This window comes from Protopterus annectens, chromosome 5.part0 (genome assembly GCF_019279795.1).
Source record: "Protopterus annectens isolate FY-2018-M chromosome 5.part0, PAN1.0, whole genome shotgun sequence".
NCBI lineage: Eukaryota > Metazoa > Chordata > Ceratodontiformes > Protopteridae > Protopterus > Protopterus annectens.
Window position 1 is genome coordinate 1,178,763,020 of NC_056735.1, and position 21,280 is coordinate 1,178,784,299.

At 41.8% G+C, this 21,280-nt stretch overlaps 1 protein-coding gene across 1 annotated transcript in view; it reads right to left on the reverse strand.

Moving 5' to 3' along the window:
• LOC122801582 (ILK associated serine/threonine phosphatase) overlaps positions 1-21,280 on the reverse strand; it is a 1,071,836-nt gene that overhangs the window by 1,030,166 nt on the left and 20,390 nt on the right. The window lies entirely within an intron of this gene.

Below are 21,280 nucleotides of genomic sequence, written 5' to 3' on the forward strand. Positions count from 1 at the left end.
GGGGGAAGGGAGTTAAAGGGTAACTAATCCACCTTACAGAATTAAGAGAAAATGGTTCGCTATGACCCTAATTTCAAAACATAGATGAGGTGATAGACAGGCACTGTAAATTTTCACAATATACTATACTTCTACTTAAGCATCAGTGATACCCCTAAATATTTTATGCATGTTGCGTGTAAGCGGCTCCTTAAAATGGTAATTGCCTCTTTCTGTAAAATCTCTGACAGTTTACTGTATATTTACTGTGCGATACAGTAGGTTTCTTTGAGCGCCTCCTGTCCTGGAAGCACAAGGAAATTAAGTGCATTACAGACGGCTCCACCGGAATGAAAAGGACTCCAAGCACTAGGGAACTACTGTTATGTGAAATAAATACACCTCCACAAGCCGACAGCTGTGTGTGACCGGGCATCTTGCTATACTTTAACTGGCAGAATCGCAAAACTAACTGCTCAAGAAGTAGCTTATTCATCCAGTCAAACAAGAAGTTATGTACTCACCATAATGTTCGATGTATGTAGTCCATCTCGCCTCACATTCTTACCCGTGGGTTCGGAGCCGAATGTCAGCTCCGACTCGGCAAAACTTCTTTAGCTCGAAGTCTTTCTATTGGCTGGGCTAAGATGGTATCCCATGCTGCACTGCTCTCTATCCCCAGATCTAGTCTGCTGCGAGCACCAGCACTCATTCTCCATGCATAACAACACCTAAGGAAAGGAAGAACAAACCAAGAATGAAGGGAGCTCTGAAACCAGACCTAACCTCCAGATCCTCCAGGACGGGGGAAGGAAGGGGGGTAAGTAAGAATGTGAGGCGAGATGGACTACATACATCGAACATTATGGTGAGTACATAACTTCTTGATGTTATGTAGTCCAATCTCGCCTACATTCTTACCTGTGGGACAGCGTCCCCAGCACCTAAATCCTGGGAGGCTCAGTGGAAAATACTTCTGAGCACTGTGGAACCAAAGGAAGACCTGCCCCTAGATACCACATCCAACTTGTAATGAGTAACAAAGGTGTGAGGAAATGCCCAAGTAGCCTCAGCACAAATATTATCCATAGACAATCTCGCCTGAAAAGCTGTAGATGTAGATACAGACTGAGTAGAGTGAGCCTTCACTCGGAACGGTAAATCTTTACCCCCTGAGGTATAAATGAAAGAAATACAACTGGAAATCCACCTGGACAATGCAACTTTGGAGACATGAGACCCAATTCTGTTTTCCGAAAAGGAAACAAACAACTAATTAGATTTTCTGAGGTCTTTCGTTCTGTGCAAATAAAAACGCAATTGTCCGTGCACATCCAATTGATGCAATTTTAATTCTGCCTTGTTTGAGAACTGGGGAAAAACACTGGCAATTCAATAGATTGGTTAAGGTTACTGACCGACGCCACTTTGGGAAGAAAAGAGGGGTTCGGTATGACAGAAACCCTGTCCTTATGAAAAATCAAATAATGGGGTTTGATTGATAAAGCTTGAAGCTCCGAAATGCATCTGGCTGACGTGATGGCTACTAAAAAGACAGTCTTCCAAGTTAAGAATTTTAAATTGCAAGTGGCTGCAGGCTCAAAGGGGGGGTGAAGTAAGACCCTGTAGAACAAAGTTTAAGTCCCAAGGCATAACAGGTTCTGATACCCGAGGACGAAGTAACAAAGTGCCCTTCAGGAAAGACTTACAGAGTCTATGTGCCATCAGGCTAGGCTCGTCTGCGACATGACAGGTAGAAATCGCCGCCAATTGGACTTTAATGGTTGAGGCCGCTGAACCCTGGTTAAAGGGCATAGACAAGAACTCCAATACAGACGAAATTGGAGCTGTGTAAGGCTGTCAACCGGAGGGTCCAAAGAGAGGGATGGAGCTGCCCTGACATGTGTGTCAGTAAGTCCGGTTGTGGGTCAAGAATCCAAGGAGCGTCCATGAGATAGGGATGGAGAAAGGGGAACCAAATTTGACGAGGCCAGTGTGCTTTCTGAATAACCTTTGACAGCAAGGGGACCGGAGGGAAGGCATATAGTAGACCGGAGGGCCAATCGTGGACTACAGCGTCCCTGGGTGACTCCCCATGAGGGGGGATCAATATGAAGTAGCTGCTGCATTTAGCAATGGGGGGGCTATCAAAAAGGTCGCAGCAAGGCTGAACCCACCTGTAGAAGATCTGTTCCTCAACTTGACAGTTCAGGGACCACAGTAAGGCATCAGAATAGCTCTGCTTAGTCTGTCTGTGATCACATTGGACGTCCCCGGAATGTGCGTTGCCACCAGAAAATGCTGGAAAGACACTACCCACTGTCAGACTCACATGGCCTCTCTGCAAAGGGGATAAGACTTGGTTCCTCCCTGCTTGTTTAGATACCACACCACTGACATATTGTCTGAGTGGATTGCAATAGTCCCGTGAGGAAGAAAACTCTGGAGTACTTGCAACACTAGTAGCACAGCTCTCATCTCCAGGACACTGATATGCAGATGCATCTCATGCTCTTGCCACGTGCTTTGGACTGTCCTGCCTAGATAATGCCCCGTCCACCCCATCTGGAAGGTATCCGTGGTCACCATGGCAATCGGGGGAGCAGGATTTCTTTTCCCAACAATGGGAGAATAGACTGCAATGTGACCATTCGGAACTTGGACTTTTGCACATGGGTGTTCAACTGACTGAGATCCAGTATGGGTCTCAGGTCCCCTGTCCTTTTCGGCACCAAAAAGAATCTGGAGTAAGTCCCTAATCTGATCTGGTCTGAGGGGACATGTTGGATGGCTCCTTTTTCTAGCAGCTTTGAAACTTCTGAAGCTGCGTAATCCCTTTGACTGGATGGAACATCTGGGATTTTCTTGATTGGAGGGGGATTTGACGAGAAGGGAATGGCATATCCTCCGGAAATTATTTCATAGAACCCATTGGTCCTGGGTGATGTCTTGCCAGGCACCCGGGTATAATGAGATTCGATCCCCGACTGGCTCCGGAAATGCAGTGTCGGGCCTCCCATCAGGAGCGGCGGTAGGGAGAACCACGAAAGGAATCGCGGTTTTCCAAGTTGCGGGGGCCTCCTCTGCCCTTAGAGCGACGTCTCCCTGAATAACCACCCCCTCCCCTGCCTCTGGAGGGGGGCTCACCTTGTGCACCAGGAATAAAACCTCTGTGATTTCGTGAACCACATTTTGCCACCCCTCTGGGCCTTGGGATAAGGCCTAGAGGGAAGGCAAAAATGGACTCCTATGGCAGACAGAGTCTTTCCCTCCTGCTCGCACCTGGTGAGAGTGTCTTTCACCTTGGCTCCGAACAAAGAGGAACCATCAAAAGGGGCATCGGTGAATGAAGACTTGAAGGCCTCTGCGAAATGACAAAGGCGCATCCAGGCCTGCCTCCTAAGAGCAACTCCTGAACTTGCTGCCCTACTCGATCCTTCAGTTGCATAGGAGATTAGCCTCATGGAGGAGTTTGCAATGGAATTGAGGGTAGACATCTGAGCACTGACCGTCTGAGCCACCGCCTCAGAAATGTTACTTGTGAGAGAATCTCCAAGCTCCTTGAGGAGATCTCTCTGGAGCCATGTAAAGTGTGATAAATAATTCGGTGACCATAAGGTAAAGGTCGCTGAAGAAAAAGTATGCTTCCCATATCGGTCCATGGTCCTAGACTCTTTGTTAGGGGGATGGACGGTGGAAGAAGTCTCGGCTAATTCCTTCTGAGTGGGAGCTGCCACCACCATGGCATCCAAAGGGACTCCCTTGGACAGAAATTCCTTATCAGGAGGAGCAGAAAAAAATTTATTGGGTCTCCTGGGGACTGGTTCCACAGAGTCAGGGGCTTCCCACACCCTTCGACAAACCAAATCCAAAAGGTCAAAGGGTGGAGATACCCAAGAGGCGGAGGGCTGAGCACCAAAGGCCTTCATGAAGACAGACTCCTCCTCGGAGGGTGCCTTGGATGGCCAGTCACCTTTCTGTTTCAAAATCTCTACGATGTCAGAGAAAGAAACATCCTCAGAGGATGACTTGGAGGACCCCTCCGATTCCTCGAGGTCGGTGTCTGATGTGAGAGACTCATCCTGGGAATCTAAGTGCTTCCTCTTGCACGTCTTCTTTCTGGGTGGCTCCTCAGACAAAAACTCTGAGGGACCCTCAGAAATGTGAGGACCACTCGTGGGGGTAACCTGAGGCCTTGGGGCTCCACTGTCTAGAGATAGATGGCGATCAGAGACCTGCACCGGTGTAGTAGGGGACAGAATGACCGACCTGCATGATGCCGCGGACGACCTGGCCAGCACACTCTGCATAGCCTCGAAGGTTGCCCCCCCCCCCCCCGAGTCCGAAGAATGACCAGCCTCCGAAGCCACGACAGGAGTCGAACTTCCCCGCGCTGAAGCACCGAGAGGGAGACTAGAAGCCGAGAGGTGTCCCGAAGACTCTCCCTCGGGTCCGACCAAAGAATCCTGAGTCCTGAACCCTGTGGACGGTGCCGACGGGGTTGGAGCAGACATCGGCACTGATAAGCCAGGAGGGGCTGTCGGAACCGACCTAGGGACATCACGTGGAGCTGTGCACTCCGTCTCCGAAAGCTGAGGTGTGCTCGGAGGAGGAAGTATCGAAACAGGTTGAGGGACCGGCTCCAGAGCCGACTGGGTTGGGGCCAAGAACGATTTTGCCAGAACCAGTGACTGAAGGAGTCTCTGCACCACTCTATCGATGTCCACATCTGATAAGGTCCTGGGGGATTTAGAGGATAGAGAAGGAGATAGACCTCCTCTCTGAAGGAGACCTGCGGGAAGGGGATACTGGCCTAATGCTAGACGATCAGTTCTAAACAGGTTCCAAGAAAATTGGAGCCGAAGCAGGTTCCATAACAACTGACACTTCCTGTGGCCCCGAGGACAGTGGAGCCGAGGATGTCGAAGCAGACTTTGCTATTTTCTCCGGTGGCTCCGAGGAGACTGATGGAGCCGGAGATCTCTTTTTTGATTTAATAGATTTAGTCTTAGAGCTGGAAGCACTCTCCAGACCCTCCTCGAAGGAGGGTTTCAGAAGTCCCTTCAAAATCAATTTATTCTTCCTTTCCTGAAGAACTTGCGGACTAAAAGCATGACAGAAGCTGCATGACTCCTGGAGATGAATCGCTCCCAGACAATATACACAGACGGAGTGTCCATCGGTAATGGACATTTTGTAACTGCACCTAGAGCACTTCTTGAAGACCGAGGGCTTGTGCTCCTTAGTATCTTTGGACATAATGAACCAACACTAATAAAGCACCAAGACAATCAAACCTTGAATAAAAGGACCAACAGTCAAACAGTCACAAGGTGGGAAAAAACTACAACACACAAATACCACAAGATCTCCAAGTTAAATGATCCTTAAACAAACACAAGGGAGAAAGGACTAATATCTCTAATTTAAATGGTACTTAGTCCCGGTACACTTAAAAGACACAAAGAAAGCAAGGGGACAGACTAAGTCCTCTAACTGAAATGGGCCTAGCCCATTGGAAACAGCTAGTGGGATACCACAGAAAAAACGATCCAAAACACAATGCTTTTTACAAGACAAGACAAGAACACACCATAGCTATTAAAATAGATTTTTCTTTGCAACAAATTTCTCTGATAAGGAAGAAAAAGGGTACTTAGCCACAGCCAAGAGAGAGACCATGTGCGGGCTACACGAGCGGCAAATGAGATCTGAGGATAGAGAGCAGTGCAGCATGGGATACTATCTTAGCCCAGCCAATAGAAAGACTTTGAGCTAAAGAAGTTTGGCCAAGTCGGAGCCGACATTCGGCTCCGAAGCCGTGGGTAAGAATGTAGGCGAGATTGGACTACATAACATCCTCAGTTAAGTAGTGACACAAGATCGGACCATTACATCTCAATAACAAGAAAGTACAAACCATGATCCATAATCTACAAAAAAAACTGTTATGAGTAGTATATAAAGAAAAATATTGATAGACCACATTTTCCCACTGTCATTAGATGATATAAAAAGACATCCAAACATCTAGCTGGTACCTGATGATCATTCCCCATATTACTCTTACAAGTGGCTTTCCTGACAGTAAAGCCCACTATTCCCAGCCCAGAGTACATGCTTAGCAATCCCTGCATACTGACTCCTTTATGTTTCCTTTCATTACATACTCAACAGCTCCATCATTTGATGGTTCTGGAAGATCTGCAAATAAATCCATCTAAGCCGCTATCCCTAAAAAAACACAATTAACAAAACCCACAATTAAGATACTTGCACCAAATACCCCATGCTGCTTCCACCCCGCCAACTGCACCGACGGAGTGCCTCCAACTGCTACACACTATCCGTTCCGCTATGGTGTGTGTATATATATATATATATATATATATATATATATATATATATATATATACACACACACACACTCACACACACACAGCTGAAAGACACAACAATATATATATATATATATATATATATATATATATATATATATATACACACACACTAGGTTCCTTTTTTTTTCTGGCCTGGTTAACTGGTGGGTAAAGGACTGAAATGTTATAATACGAGTTCTCATTTGGAGCAGCTGTTACTTCTAAATAGCTGTTTTTATATGAAAGGGTTAATTTTTTCATGATGTTGATGTTTTGTGATGAAACTGGTGATCTGTGTGACTGCTCTCATTGTGAACATTCATGACATGCACTGACAAGGCAGCTTGAGTGCTTTTTTTTTTTTGCTTTCTGTAAACTCTAAAAGCTTCAAGATCTGAATTTCTTGCAAAAAAATTATTTTCTCTTCACTAGAGACAACTTCTGTTGTGCACAAGCCCATTTAGATACTTTTAAACAAGTTTATGAAGCTGTAGCTTGATGAAACTACAGCGATGACATCACTGGACCTTTTGAACTTGTTAAACGGTTGTACTTAGAATTCTTTTCTCTTTAAATTCTGTTATCCTTCACTAGATACTTTAAATGGTAAATAATTAGTTCTGATAAAAGTGTTTAACTCTTTTGAAAATGTCTATCTTCTTATATAGATGCATACATTCGGCAGAGTCAATGACACTATTAGTAACTAAATGACATCAAGTGAACTAGGATGTGCATTAGAAAACTCCATATGCATATTAATATCAGACTTATACTATATAACTAAACCTTTAGTAACTAAACAGAGGGTTGTGAGGCGCCCTTTTTTTCTCCTCCCCCTTCCTGTTGAAAGACATCAGCATAGATGTTAATACATATGAGTAATATGTGTACCATTGCAAAATATAATAGTTATGTTGCAATAAGTGTTTTATATATATATATATATATATATATATATATACATACACATATATATATGTATGTATGTATTTAACAAATCCTTACATGAAAAAATGTTAGATGGCTGACAAAATGGTTATCTGTTTCTTAAAAAGTTGTGGAAATACTGACAATCTTCTTAACCTTCGGCTTCTAATATTTATACATTCTTTGATCTGATGTGCATTTCTGGCATATCCATGTATTAGAGGTGCTATTATCCTATGTGACATTCATATAGCTTCAGATATAGTGGACACTCTCATGTTAATGTATATTTAATGGATTCAGATTTTTTAGTTGCTTTCATAATGTTCTTCTTTTTTGTTTTTATATTATATTCTAAGCAGACATGGATAATTTGTGTTGTTTGGTATTGGAGAGATGGTGGATGGATGGTTTAGTTAAGTTTTTAACTAAACCAGAAACTTTATGTTTCATGTATGCATTTGTAAATAGTTTTGGGTTTTTGATAAGTAAGTTTTCAGTAGATTTCAAGTCAACATGGAAGAAGGGTCTTTCAGTTAGTAATTGCATATACATTATAGTCAATGGCTTATAAATGTTTATCATTAAATATTAATGGTTTGAACAATAATGTCAAAAGAGCTGGTTTGCTTAAACATATCAAAAGTGCATAAAGCCCAGATCATCTTTTTACAGGAAACCCACCTACTAAAAAAAGATCTACAAAAATACTCATTCAATGGGTATACCATTCTGGTTGGATTCATGTTTTAAGACTAAGAGAAGGGGCACTCATTCTATGGATAAATACTTATACTATGCTAAGAATTATAAATACAATTTCAGATAAAGATGGTATGCTAAGCATGGTTATTTTGGAAATCAATAGGAAGTATTATACTTTGATTAGTACATACTGGATACCAGGACTGAGTAGTAAATATGTTGACAAATATCTGGACTTGATTACTTTAAATGCAAAAGGGGAAATTACTCAGGCAATGATACTTCTAAAATGGTAAAATAAAACAAACATCTCAAGCCAAGAAGTTAAATGACTTTACAAACCAGATGAACCTTAAAGATATACATGGTCTAAGAACATTATTCCTTATTCTGCACTCATTATTCATATCAGTTTGGTACACAAACAAACATTGATAAGGTCTTTGTATCAAATGATATATACTCTAAAATAAGTGGCATATCTATAATGACTTGTCCACTTTCGGACCATAATGCTATAAACTTTATATTAACTACACATACAGATGATTTAAGATTCCTACAGAGAATTCCTGCTTACATAACTAAGTTAAATGACTTTAGGGAATGGATAATGAAAGAAATAGACATGTTTATGGAAACAAATGATAATGGTGAAGTGACATACTATATAGATATATATATCTATATATATATCTATATATATATATATATATATATATATATTTATAGTAGAATAAAACCTTGGTACCTTAAAAAAGGAGAGAGTGAGGCAAAGAACTTTTAGATTTACAAAAAACAGACAAGATAAAAATGGATGCAAAACCAAATAAAGTAGCACATAATGAAATTACTAAGTTAAATCAAAAATACTTAGAATTTCCGAATCATAAGGTAGCCATAAACCTGGAAAAACTGAGATTGCAATCTTATGCTGCAAATCCCAAATATCTACATAAAATAGTGGTAAGATCCAAAAAAAAAAAAAAAACAAACAATCAAAATCTTATTAATGAGATTAAATATAAAATTGATGGCTCAGTTAAGAGTACATCTAACTAAATGGGCATATTAGAAGTGTTCAAAAACTACTATAAAAGATATAAATAATAACACACCACTTTTGGAGACAGATAATGTAATAAATACTTTTAGTCAAGAAAATATAACTACTAAGGCGTCAATGCAACAAAATAACATATTAAATAAACAAACAACACTAACAGAAGTGAAAGAGCAAATAAAAAATTTAAAAGATAATAAAGCTCCAGGATTGGATGGAATAATTCCTGAACTATGCAAGTTTTTTCCTGAAAATATAATAAAGAAAATGAGTGCCTTTACTATGGTTAAGCAAAAATGTATAACATCCCCATCGTGGAAATACTCAATTATCTCTCCCATATTAAAAACAGGTAAGGACCCCAAATATTGTGATTCATATAAGCCAATTGTGTTACTAAACATTGATTATTAAATTTTTATGACAGTATTAGCTAATAGCATAAAGAAAATATTACCTAATCTAATACATAATGATCAAACAGGGTTCATTCTTCATAGAAAAGTGCAAAATAACATTATTAAATTACTATCATTAACAGACATAGCATGCAAATACAAAAAAACAATTATCAGCCTAGACACAGAAAAGGCTTTTGATTCTATTAGCTGATCTCATCTATAAAGAATTCTGATTGGTTTTGAATTCTCTTCAGATTTTGTCAACTTGTTAAATGAAAATTTATAGCAGAGCACAAGCTTGTATGAAAATTGGATCATGTCTATCCTCACCACTAGAAATCCTCAAGGGAACTAGACAAGGTTGCCCTTTGTCACCATTATTGTTTGCTCTTTCAATTGAACCTTTTTCTACGTATATCAGAAACAAGCAAAATATAAAAGGCTTTCAAATTAAGAACTATTGTACTAAGATACAATTATTTGCTGATACGTTGTTAACATTGAGTGATATTGGTGGTTCTTTGCATGATGTTATAAATACATTAAGCAAGTCTGAAATAATTTCAGGGCTTAAATTTAATCATAATAAATCCAAAACATTACCAATTAACAAAAAAAAAATCAACAAAAACCTAAGAGAATAGCCTGTTTAATTGGGAGAATGATGTATTAGAATATCTGGGTGTCAGTATAGACAGTACATGGACAGAGTCTGTTAAACTAAACTACAACAACTTAATAACCATCATTAGTGAACTAATCAAAAGATGGAATAAAATGTCCTTCACAATGGAGGATAGGCTAATTAAAATGATAATTTTACCTAAAATTGTGTTTAATATACATTCATTGATACTACCCCCTCCCAAAAACTTATTTAAAAAATTAGATTCCATGCTACGTAAATTTTTATTGTTCCCCTTAAAACCTAGGATTGCATATAAATGGGACATTAGAGTTAGGAACAGTAATGGGATAGCATCCCCTAGCTTTATTCCAAATCACTTATAATTAATGTCATATTACATTGGATCACACCTACCTATACATCTGGCTGGAAAACAATAAATGAGATTCATATAACTGATGTCAGGACTATAGAAAATCAGTTTAAGGATATGGAATAAGTATAGTTCATTGGCTTTCACGTGAATTTTGTTTATTTAATAAGAAGATTGATCATTTTACTTATGACATTAATTTAGAAGTTATGTACTCACCATAACGTTCCATCCGAGTAGGTGTCTTCATTTGTCTGCAACCTGTGGGGTCTTGGATCCGAGCCGGCAATTATTTATACAGCTATGGATCCGAGCTCCTAGCTCCTCCCCTCACCCATAATCCCCTGCCAACTCCAATTGACCTCAGATCAAGTTTGCCCTCTTATATACCTGAAAGGGTATCCCAAAAAGGCAGGAATAATGCTAATTCTTCTGAAGGCCAGGGGGAAGGAGGGGGGGGGGGTGGTTGCAGACAAATGAAGACACCTACTCAGATGGAACGTTATGGTGAGTACATAACTTCGAAATCTGAAGTAGGGACTTCATTTGTCAGCAACCTGTGGGACAGAGTCCCCAGCTACCTGAATCTTGGGCGGCCATCATGGAAGGATGTTCCGGAGCACTGCGGAGCCAAAGGATGCTCTACCTTTGGAGGCGACGTCCAACTTGTAGTGATGAATAAAGGTATGAGATGAGGCCCAAGTGGCTGCCGAGCAAATATCATCAAAGGGACTCTAGATCTGAATGCAGTAGAAGTAGATACGGAACGAGTAGAGTGAGCATGGACCCTTTGAGGTGCGGGCCTCCCAGAAGCTTCATAAGCTAGACGGATACATTGGGAAATCCAGTGTGATAAGGTGACCTTCGAAACAGCTTTACCCAAATTGAATTTAGAAAAGGAGATGAACAGCTGATCAGATTGTTTGTGACCAGCAGTTCTATGAATATAGAAACGCAGCTGCCTGTGCACATCTAATGAGTGCAGCTTGTATTCTCCTTTATTTTGGTAATTAGGGAAAAAAACAGGGAGATTGATGGACTGATTGATGTTGGTTTCTGAGGCCACCTTAGGTAGGAAGGATGGATTGGTCCCGAGGTACACTCTATCCTGATGAAAAACCAAATAAGGGGGTTTTACGGAAAGAGCTTGAAGTTCTGAAACTCTTTTTGCAGAGGTGATGGCTACTAAGAAATCTGTTTTCCAAGACAGATATTTAAGATCAGCAGAGGCAGCTGGTTCAAAGGGGGAAGCAGTCAAGGCCTGAAGAACTAGCGATAGATCCCAAGGGGGTATGGCTTCCCTGATCGGGGGCCTAAGCAAAAAGGTACCCTTGAGGAAGGTGTTACATAGTTTAGCTGACATCAAGGGACCAGTTTCGTGACCTACATGGTAATGTGAGATAGCTGCCAATTGTACCTTGACTGTCGAACAGCTAGCCCCTTGATTAAAAAGCCCTGTAAGGAAGTCCAAAACTGACGTCAGCGGAGCAGTAAAGGGGTCTACATTATGATGCTCCACCCAAACTGAAAAGCACTTCCATTTACTGCGGTAAACCTTCCTAGTGGAAGTTTTATGCGCTGCCACCAAGATGGCTTTGACCGGAGAGGAAACACCGGGAGTCCTAATTAAGAGTGGAACTGGAGCAGCCAAGCTGCTAGCTTCAGGCTGTCTAGGTTCGGGGTCGGTAAGCCTGATGGGTGGGAAATCAGATCCGGACTGGGATCTAGAATCCAGGGAGGATTCACCAAGTGAGACCACAGGTAAGGGAACCAAGTTTGTCGAGGCCAGAATGGGGCAATGAGGATCATCTTGCTCCCCAACCGAGAGGCTTTCTGTAACATCTTTAGCATCATGGGAAGAGGAGGATAGGCATAAAGTAGACCGGGCGGCCAAGCATGCACTAGAGCATCTCTTGGGGCTTCTCCTGTTGGGGGAATCAGGGCGAAGAACTTGTCGCATTTCGTATTTGAGGGAGAGGCAAAAAGATCGTAGCAGGGTTTCCCCCATTTTGCAAAAATCTGCTTCGCTACACGGGAGTTGAGAGACCACTCTAAGGGGAAAGACTAGTGCGATTGAGTTTGTCCGCCAGGATGTTGGACCATCCCGGAATGTGCGTTGCGATTAGAAACAGTTGGTGGAGATCGCCCATTCCCACACTCTCATGGCCTCTCGGCATAGAGGATAAGACCTGGTTCCCCCCTGTTTGTTGATATACCAGACAACTGACATGTTGTCCATCTGTATCGCAATGGTTCCAGCGGGAAGAAGGTTGTGAAGTGCTTGCAACGCTAATAGCACTGCCCTCATCTCCAGAACATTGATATGCAGGGAGGTCTCTGAGTCGTTCCATGTGCCTTGGACTGTTCTGCCTGAGCAATGCGCCCCCCACCCGAGGCGAGAAGCGTCTGTGGTCATTGTGACTAGGGGAGGTGGGGCGCAGAAGGGCCGACCTGTATGGAGGCCTGGGGAATGCAGCCACCATAACAGGGCCCCCATGCAAGCTTTGCTGATCGAGACAGGGTGGTGAAGAGGGAGAAGCTGGAAAAAACACTGTACTTGAAGGGTCCACTGTAATACCCTCATGTTTAGGCGAGCGTATGGGAGAAGAGTAATCACCGCTGCCATAGAGCCCAGTGCCCTCAGGACCAATTCCGCGGGAGGAGCTTCTGATTGGAGGATGGCCCGCATATGAAGACTGAGGTTGTGTAGTCGTTCCGAGGTGAGGTAGGCTCGAAGACTTCTTGTATCCAACCTGGCCTCTATGAAGTCTATCACTTGTGTTGGAGCAAGGGAGGACTTGTCCATATTGATCGTAACGCCCAACCGGGGGGCTAGACGAAGAAAAAAATCTCTGGCTGAGCAGTGTAGATGCCTTGTTGGGGCGGTAAGGAGCCAGTCGCCCAGGTACGGGAAGACCTGCATTCCCTGGAGTCTCAGGTGGGCCGCTAACACTGCTAAAACTTTGGTGAACACCCTGGGGGCTGTGGTGAGACCAAAGGGAAGGACCCTGAACTGAGAGTGACTGGCTCCCAGCCGGAAGCAGAGAAACCTCCTGGATCGCCTGTCCATTAAGATGTGGTAGTACGCATCCTTGCGGTCTATAGAGCACATCCAGTCGTTCTCCCGTAACAGGGGGAGAATGGATTGAAGAGTGACCATTCGGAATTTCTCCTTGGTTACTGCCAGGTTCAAAAGGGAGAGGTCTAGGATTGGTCTCAGGTCCCCCGTCTTTTTTGGCACCAGAAAGAACCTGGAGTAAAACCCTAATCCGAGCTGGTCTGGGGGGACGGGTTGGATGGCCCTTTTTTCGAGCAGCTGCCTGATTTCCACTGCTGCAGCCTCCCTCTGATTGGGTGGGTACATCGGGGAGGTTCTTGAGTCTGGGGACATGAAGCATAGGGATTTTGTAACCTCTGGATATAATCCGAAGCACCCAGCGGTCTGACGTAATGGACTCCCATGCCGCCAGGTGCCTCGAGAAACGCCCCCCCGACTGCCTCCAGAGTGGAGCAGTCGGGCAACCCTTCAGGGCTGTTGTGTGGGCCGATCAGAGAAGGATTCTCTGGACCCAAAATTTCTCGGTGCCCCTCTGCCCCTAGGGAAGCGTCCTCCCTGTCCTCCTCTGCCACGGAAGGACTGGTTGTCCGGAGCAGGTTGGGAATGCTGCGATTTCCAGAACCACATCTTCTTCTGTCCCTTTTGGTTCTTGGAAAAGGACCTCTGGGGAGCAGAGAAGTGGACTCCGACGGGGGGGCTGCCCGAGGAGGCTCGCCAGCAATGTCCTGTTCCAAAGCAACAACCTGGGACATTGAAGCAGGCTGTCCCTGTGGTCGGGTGATGGAAGCCTGGCCCAGCAGAGAGGGAGTGCAGGGCGGAGCCGAGACAAGGGTCGGGGGTCTGGATGCTCTCGACAGAGCCTTCTCCATTACATCGAAGGCAGAGGGGGAGCCGCTCTCCCTGGGCTCAGAGGGCCGACTCCCACTCGGATCCGATGAAGGGATCGGAACCGGCGCCGAGACTGTCGGATCCGAGGGACCAGTGTGCTCCGACCTGGACGGAGCCGAAGGCACACTGAATCCCTCGGATCCGAAGCTCGGGCCACGGCTCTGAGAGGTCGGATCCGACAATGGAACCGACAGACTCGAGGGCAGGGTCGGATCCGAAGTACCCAGTACTGTCGGCACCGACCCACCTCCGGCTCCAACGCTGCCTGGCTCCAAGCGCTCCAAACCCGAGAAGCGGGCTGGAGATGGCGCTATCGGAGCAAAAAAGGGTGTCGAGCTCCCCCCCAAAGGGGGGGGGTCAGGAGCACTCCCATCTGCAGCTGGGCCTGGATGAATCTTCTCATCATCCGGTCTAAGTCTGCGTCAGACGGGCTGTAGGTGGATCCCGACGAGGCCACCGAGGCAATCCTGGAGTGCCGCCTCGATGACCTCGACGGAGATCGGGTCTCCTCCTCCTCTGGTCCCGGGGAGAAGCAAGGTGATCGGAGCCGAGGAGGAGACCTGGAAGTCATGGAGGGAGAAGCCCGCTTAGCTGGGGGGGGCCGAAGCGGAGGATTCGGCCCACCGCTTGTGGTGCTTCTTCCTCCGTTTCTCCCTCCTGGCCTCTCTATCCTCCGGCGCTTTAGTGGGAGTTTGAATCCCGGCTGGAGGAAGGGGGGCAGGAGTGGCTACCACCACAGGCTGGGGAGGTGCCACGGGAGTAGCGGAGGCCGAAGCCGACTCCGGGGGTAAAAGTACCACCAGGACCAGCTTCGACCTCCGCTCTTTCAGTGCCCTGGGGTTGAACCCTGCACAAATCGTGCATCCTGAGGACAGGTGTTCAACCCCGAGGCACTGAATGCACCGAGTGTGGCCATCCGCCAGTGAAAGCTTATGGCCACACTCGGTGCACTTAGAAAAAATGGGCTTTGGGGCCTCTGACATTTTCTAAGGAAAGGACTACACACGCACACCAGGCCCCAAAACACAAACACACACACACACTACGACCAGCGAGGGGAGGAACACTAAAAAAAAATAAAATTAAAAGAGCTAAAAGTTAACCTAAAGGGATCCTAAACACACACTCAAGTTAAACAGGAAAGATTTTCTGTTTTTTTAAACAAGTTTTTTAACAACTTATCTGAAGTCGCCAGGAGCTCTGCAATCCAGCTGTCTCTCTAAAAGTGGCAAACTAGATCTGAGGTCAATTGGGGTTGACAGGGGATTATGGGTGAGGGGAGGAGCTAGGAGCTTGGATCCATAGCTGTATAAATAATTGCCGGCTCGGATCCGATTTCGGATCCAAGACCCCACAGGTTGCTGACAAATTAAGTCCCTACTTCAGATCAAATATTTAGTAACTTTAAAAATATAATTGATTGCAATTACAACATTAAACAATTTCTATTTCTTATATTCCCTACAGCATACTCCCCTGGTTGCCTAGATTCTTTCAACATCAATGCGATGCAAAATTTAAAGGAAAATAAACTCGATATTCTGGCATTAATTTACTGAAAATAAGAGTATTAAACCACTAAATTCTCTTTTATGTAGTTTTGATAATAGTCAAGGCAGCTGGTTGTTCATACACTCATTACGGCCATTTACAGAAAACAAAATGAGAGTATCAATCAACCTAGAGAATGAATCTATACCTAGTTTGATTCAACTTTTTATTAGGTGTCTTGAAAAGACATCAAAAATTAAGTATCTCACCTATCTATAAGATACTAAGAGAAGTCACTCTAAAGATTGACTCAGATTTTTTGAATTACTACGTAAAGCTTAATGGAGAATATCTGATGAATCCAAAAAACTGTTCTTCATTATATTGGAGATTGTATACATGGAAATTTATTAATAGGAGTTTCTATACTATTATATACAAAAACAGTGAAAGTAAATTTTGGAAATGTGATGAATTACTAGAGGCCAACTGGGTTCATATGTTCATTGACTGTAGAAATGTTGTTCAATACTGGAAATACTTCAGATATTTTGTAAACGCTATATGGTCTGATAACCGATATTTCTAATTCACTAATCCTATTCAATGTTCCTATGATTCAGTTACTCTGGTCAATTCTTGCAATTGCCAGAAAATGTATTACTCTGAACTGGAAAAGTAAACAAGATTTGTTGTTTAAAGATTTTATTAATTTAGCAAAAGTTGTTTGTAAAAAAAGAACTGCAAACCATTTGTTACATAACTCATAACATTACACAAAAAGAAATAGTATGGCAAAAATTGGAAAACCTTTTGAACAAATACTGATACAATCATTAACATGGATGAATGTAAATACTGTAAATACTTTTATTGTTTTATTGTATTTGTTATATGCATATTTGCATATGTTTATAATGAAATCAAAATAAAAATGTTTTTGAAAAAAAAAAAAAGTCTAAAAAGGAGAATATATGAACACACTTTGGCCATTAGAAAGAAAGTTTTACTAATGCTCTGGCCAAGCATGCAAATATCTGTCCAGACTTCAAGAAATTTACCTTTTATGTTTTAGACAGTGCAGCTAATAATGACTTAATTATAAGATTTTACAAGAATGTAAAGAATCTTTACTGCAAATCAACCTGGTAGCAGATAGGACACGATGTTTAATTAAAGTATTAATATTAAATGCTTTTTAGCCTCAAGATGATATTAAATGTTTTTGAAAGTTATTTTTGATGAAGCACTATCACTGTGTAAGTGACGCACTTTTTTTACACATTTTTTTATGTGCTCCGTATTTTAATAGTTATCTGTCAGTATTTGTACTAGTTGTTGCTTTAAGGCGATGTATTCCAACTGATAGATTGACATCATGTGATATGTTTTACTCTGTTATATTGGGGTAAAAGTGAGAGGTTTTAATTTTCTGATGAAGTTCAAATTAATAAATTGAACAAAACCACTAAAAGGATTGTGTCCACATCTTTTGTCCATCTTTCAGCATCTCATTTGTTTTCCAAGTTTTCACTTTTTTGTCTCTGAACAGCTCCTGCATTTGATTAGATGAACCACATTTTTAGAAGTCAGGCAAATGAACATATTACTTCCTGTGAAACTGTTATGATGGAAGCTATACTGGAGAAGCTATTCCCATGATAGCTGTGTTATCAAACTCCCTAGCAGAGGTCTGTTCAAAAAAAGAATAACGTCTTTCAGTTGTACCAACTGCATCTCTCTTACTGCCTCACTAGAACAAATGCTGTGGTATCGCAGTGCTCGACTATAAATAGCTGACTTCTTGGTGTGGTTGGGATGATTATTACTGGTTTGCTGAAGATGCGCATCTACAATGTCCCGTTATGTACATCAACCTCAGTATCAAGGAAGGTTACACCCCAAATGTCCTGTTATATACAACAACCTTAGTATCAAGGAAGGTTACACCCAAAACTGAGTACTTCAAAGAGAGTTTAGCAGATTGTTGACTCATTGATGGAATTCCTTGAGGGAGTTAATGCTGAGTGTCCAGATCATAAATAATAAATAAAATAGAAATAAATGAGTGGTCTGTGTCTGCAGTGTTATACAAATTCCACTTCTAGGTTTGTATACTGTAGAGCCATTCTGGTACCCATTGTCTGAACATGATGTTTTCCATTAAAGTTTTGTCTGAACAAGATGTCCCTCGAAACCTGAAGTATTGCTGAGATGATTAGTTTTCTCTTGTAGGAAGAGTGCCATCCTCGTGTGGGATGTGTGTGTGAGTGATATGTCCACTGTGGTTAAAACACTGTTAAGTGATGGTGATGGGTTATGACAACCTGAAAGAATGTTTAGAAAATGAAAGATGCCCATAGCATTCCCTTTCACTGACTAATGGTTTCAGAATTTTTTTGCAAACCCAGAGACCCCTTCTAACAGGGTTCCTTTCCTGAAACTACTGGCCTTCCACTCTTATGCATTTTTGGTGGTACACAGAAATCTTCTGGCCTAAGCTGATTTGGAATTTGGTTACCGTCTATATTGCTGAAGCTAAAAGCTTTCTGATTATCACTCAACAGTACACAAAATTACTCAAAAAGCTAAAGCACCTTATTAAATTATTTACAGATTACCTTCAGAGCAATATAATTGTCTTCATTCTACATTAGTCTGGGCCAGGAAATGCCTACATGCCAACAAAAATCCACAAAGTCCCTTAAGTAAAAGGATGAAGCACACTCTCCTACTACAGACTAGACAGGTCAGCTTTCACTAATCTATTTCCCAAATAACAAAGACAATTTACACTTACCCACCACTGTTACCTCCTACACCTCATGCAGCTTTTCATTCCAGCATATTCTATGTTAAGCAGCACCTCCCTTAATTGCAACATACATAGTGGTTCACTCGGTTCTCTAAAACACTTATTTGACAGATGCAGATGCATAGCATAATATTCCCGGGAAGCTGCAACACTGCAGACCCATGCACGGAACTATCAGATTTTTCTGACAGACCACTCTATCAGCTAACCAAACATCAGGTCCAAGATATGTGACAGTTGCAGTAAGTCATTAGTTTGATCTGTAAAACTACAGCATTTTAAATCGATAAAGTCTTATTTTTTTACTAAAAACAAGTCTGCAAAATTATTATTCTTAAAATGTTTTCTAATAGTTTGGAGTTTTTCCCTCAAGGCTCCGTTGAAAGTGGGCTCCTACCGAGTCAGACTTTCTCAGTAATCAAACATCAATAAATAAACACATAGCTATGCCAACAAATGTCACTCAATTTGTTTAATACAAACAGTTAGTGCTTTTGTTTCCAATTATTTTTAGAACTTCTTCAGAATGCTTTTTCTTACAAACCCCTCCTTTAAATACCTGCAGGTTTCTTAACAACTCTAACTCTTTATCCAGTAAGATCAGTTAAAAGCATTCGCCATCTACATTGTGTAAGAAACATATATAAAACTAATTAATTCCAAAGTTAAAAATACTTACATTTCCAAATAACCAGAAAACATCCACAATATATTTAATACCCAAAACAAGCTCAATTAAAAAAAATTCAAAGAACCACTCCAAAACTGAAAAGGCACTCATTTATGAACTAAATCACTAATAAATTCATCAGTGGGTCAAACCCTTAAAGCTTAGCTCTCCTTTTAATAAGGAGGCTACTAAGAGAGACACCTTTTCATTGATACCCAGGGTATTCATAATATTTGCTAATAAATGCCACCTGGAGAATAGGTACAAATCAATTATTTTTAGGAAAAATACTTAACCCAACAGTTTTTACATTTTAAAAGATGTCACCTTTTCAGACAAAAGAAAAAAACGTGAAAGGGCATATGGGTCAATTATTTCGATTAACCTCCAATGCACATGTTTTCAGTAAGGAAAAGGACATACTGATAAGGATGCTCTTGGACAGAGGGTACCTTTAATTATTAGATACGATTAAAGGAGAAGTAATGGAAAAAAGGAGTACCAATTTTCAGACACTGATTAGATACCCCAAGGCAATGTCCACCAACCAGGATACAGGGGAATAATAACTCTAGGGCACCAGTTATTGATTGCAATTATAGGCATAAGGACATACAAATGGTTATAACTAGAAAATGGAAGAATGCATCAGAACCATTCGGGCTTTTAAACCAACTCAGGGACACTCCTGATTAAGCATACAAGAAGGCTGGAAACCTGAAATAAAAGTTAGTAAACCACTGTTGAATAACTGGAAGGGCATTAAAGGGATATAGAAATGTGGAGTGTGCCCCAATTGCAGGTTTATATATGAAGACGTTAACAATGGTGACAGCTTTTCCAGGCATGATTGCTCCAAATGGTAAGTATAATTGCAGTACAAAGGGAATTGTGTACCTTGACCAAAGTTTATCCTGTCCAGAATTTTATAATAGGAAAACAGTGGGTGGCTTTTAGGAAACAATGCACTTACATGATCAAAAAGTAATTTTAAAAAGTTTGCATTTTTTGTGTTAGAAAAGGTCCCTATTTTTGAAAGGTGAGGAAACAGGGAGGTACACCTCAAGGCAAGGAAATTATACTGACCCAGATATCAATGAAAATGTGTCTATTAGTAACCTTCTTATTAAAATGGAGAGCTAAGCTTTAAGGGTTTGACCAACTGATGAATTTATTTGTGATTTAGTGCATAAACAAGTGCCTCTTGAGTTGTGACTTGTTTCTTGGAATTTCTTTCTGAAAATAGTACGTTTTGAATATTAAATATATTGTGGATTTTTTTATTTGGAAATCTAAGCACTTAACTTTGCAAAGAACTATTTTTATATGTATAACGTCTTGAACTGGCTTTTACTGGCTAAAAAGTTGCTAGGTTACCTGCAGGTATTACTTAAAGAAAGGGTTTTGTCATAAGTATTCTGATGAAGATCAAAAATCATTGGGACAAAAAGCACTAAATGTTTGTAAAAAAAACAACTAGAGTGATATTTGCTGGCATGGCAATGTGAGTGACACCTGCTGGCACAGCAATGCTTTTGTTTTTATCAGTATATTCTACGTTGTTCAGCAGGAATTTTGCAGTATCTTAACTTCTATATTAACTTTTTAAAATTTCTTTTCCACCCCCACTGTTGCCAAAAATCTAGTCGATTACAGTGATCATCCCCAAATGAAGCCAGTAAGAATACATCTGTCACACAGGTGACCATCAAAGGATGCCCCTTACATGCTGAAAAAAGAACTCAAGGGACAAGTGTGTAGCTGGCACAGCATGACACTGTCATCAGATTCAGCAAGCGACAAAAACCCTTAGCTAGACCATCTCCCAGACATTAAGTCCACTCGTTAGGTCACAAGTCTCGACCAGGGGTTGGGAAGGTGGCCTAATGGTTAAGGTGT